Here is a 2,500-nt window from a genome sequence, read left to right as displayed (position 1 = left end):
CGGGCATCCACTTCCTACGGTCAATATGAACGAACCTCGCCCCGCCCCCCCCCCCCCCCCCACCAACACGCCATCCCATACCACAATGTGTACCGTACCCAAACCTAACGTGTACTGTACTACAACGCAATGTGTACCAAAACACAACCCAGTTTGTACCTTAACCTAACCTATGTCACCTTAACCTAACCTATGTCACCTTAACCTAACCTATGTCACCTTAACCTAACCTATGTCACCTTAACCTAACCTATGTCACCTTAACCTAACCTATGTCACCTTAACCTAACCTATGTCACCTTAACCTAACCCATCTTGCACCTTAACCTAACCTATGTCGCCTTAACCTAACCTCTGTTGCACCTTAACCTAACCTGTGTTGCACCTTAACCTAACCTGTGTTGCACCTTAACCTAACCTGTGTTGCACCTTAACCTAACGCAATTTGCACCGCAATGTAACGCAATTTGCACCGCAATGTAATGCAATTTGTACCGCAATCTACCCCAAGTTGTACCGCAATCTACCCCAAGTTGTACCGCAATCTACCCCAAGTTGTACCGCAATCTACCCCAAGTTGTACCGCAATCTACCCCAAGTTGTACCGCAATCTACCCCAAGTTGTACCGCAATCTACCCCAAGTTGTACCGCAATCTACCCCAAGTTGTACCGCAATCTACCCCAAGTTGTACCGCAATCTACCCCAAGTTGTACCGCAATCTACCCCAAGTTGTACCGCAATCTACCCCAAGTTGTGCCGCAATCTACCCCAAGTTGTGCCGCAATCTACCCCAAGTTGTGCCGCAATCTACCCCAAGTTGTGCCGCAATCTACCCCAAGTTGTGCCGCAATCTACCCCAAGTTGTGCCGCAATCTACCCCACGTTGTGCCTTAACCTAACCCACGTTGTGCCTTAACCTAACCCACGTTGTGCCTTAACATAACCCACGTTGTGCCTTAACATAACCCACGTTGTGCCTTAACCTAACCCACGTTGTGCCTTAACCTGCTCTGTAAATGGCATATGACACGTTACATTAATGTATTGTTGTCCAACCGCAACCCGCTCAGAATGTTGTGTACACAGCTACGTGTCATCTCCCCATAACAGCTGTATTGCAGTGTGGTACGCCATAGAGACGTGTGGGAGTAATGGACGCAGTGGATGGCGATCAGCATGAGCCGTCTGTTCATGTAGTGGCGCGTGTATGCAGACATAGTAGTCTCTTCTCACACAATGTGATAGCACGGTGTCCCGCGTTCCACATCTGCGACATGCTACAGAGGCCGGTTGACAGTTCGTCGCGCAATGGACATCGCATACGTACGGGGGCACCTTCCACGTGCCCTCTAGTCGGGCACATTTTGTTGCGTGGATGTGAGCGGATGTAGTGTGTCTTGACACCTGACAGGCAGGCATGCAATAATAGTTGACTTTGCAAACGGGGATGGACGTGGACGTGTACGTTTACTGGTGACGTTACGCAAATGAACAACTGGTAACCCGTTGTGGTGCGGTTGATCTTGCTGGAGGTACATCTGTGAGGGCAACGATCGGTACAGCTATGACGCGGTTGTGTCAGCGATACCCACCACACCAATGAACGTGAATGTGGATCTGGGTGTGAAGCGATACGCGGCTGTGGGTGGGTGGGACTGTCCCCGGCCGGTGAGGGGGGGGGCCGCCCGGCGTGCTGGCCGCGCGGTGCGTGGGCGCACGCGCTACAGCCGGCTGGTGGGGGCGCCCAGTGGCAGGCGCGCCGGCCGACGGACGCGGCAGGCGGCGCAGCTGCGCGCCGGGGCACCCTGCGCGCGGCGCCGTGCAGCCAAAGTGGGTCCTCGCCGGCCCGGTGCGAAGCGCGGTGGACATCTGCAGTGTGCTGGTCCGATTGAGGACTGTGTGCGTTGAGGATGCGCCGCCGCCCGGCACTCGGCGCCGCGACGCCGTCTGCTGCTCGGTCGCCCCAGCGGTTCTCGCTGGTGGTTTGTATCGCAGTTGTGCAGACGTGTTGGCACGTGCGCTGTGCTGGGAGAGTTCGCTTCGGCACCCACGTGGGGCCTTTGCCCTTCTGTGGCGCTGGCGTTGGAGCTGCCGGTCACCGTAGGTGGCGCGTGTTGTCTCCCGCCGGCAATGCCACGACAGCACGCTCCCGGGCCTCTGTCGGCAGCGGCAAGCTCAGTTGGGAGCACGGGTGGTCGCACCTAAAGCGTCTACTCGCCTAACTCCGGGCGATTGCGCCTCTCTCGAACCCGACCAAGTACTTAGGACGGCGCTGCGCGCCGCCGGGACCTGAGAGGGTTTCGAGGTGTATTGTGCAGGGGAGCTCAGCCTCCTCCTGTTTGCAGAATAATTGAGCGGACGCTTGCGTGTTCGCGCGGGCCCCCGGGACACACTCCCGGGCGGCCGGCTGCTCAGCTCTAGTTGACGCAGCTCCCTGGTTGATCCTGCCAGTAGTCATATGCTTGTCTCAAAGATTAAGCCATGCATGTCTCAGTACA

At 56.3% G+C, this 2,500-nt stretch overlaps 1 non-coding gene across 1 annotated transcript in view; it reads left to right on the top strand.

Annotated features, from left to right (window-relative positions):
• Positions 1–2,433: 2,433 nt before the first annotated feature.
• Positions 2,434–2,500, top strand: part of LOC126110686 (small subunit ribosomal RNA) — a 1,909-nt gene continuing 1,842 nt past the window's right edge. Inside the window, exon 1 of the ribosomal RNA XR_007523852.1 lies at positions 2,434–2,500. This exon is cut by the window's right edge and continues 1,842 nt beyond it. This is a non-coding gene — a ribosomal RNA (small subunit ribosomal RNA).

This window comes from Schistocerca cancellata, unplaced genomic scaffold, assembly GCF_023864275.1.
Source record: "Schistocerca cancellata isolate TAMUIC-IGC-003103 unplaced genomic scaffold, iqSchCanc2.1 HiC_scaffold_27, whole genome shotgun sequence".
NCBI lineage: Eukaryota > Metazoa > Arthropoda > Insecta > Orthoptera > Acrididae > Schistocerca > Schistocerca cancellata.
The sequence above is the reverse complement of the archived record's forward strand: the minus strand, read 5'-3'. Positions and strand labels throughout refer to the sequence as shown.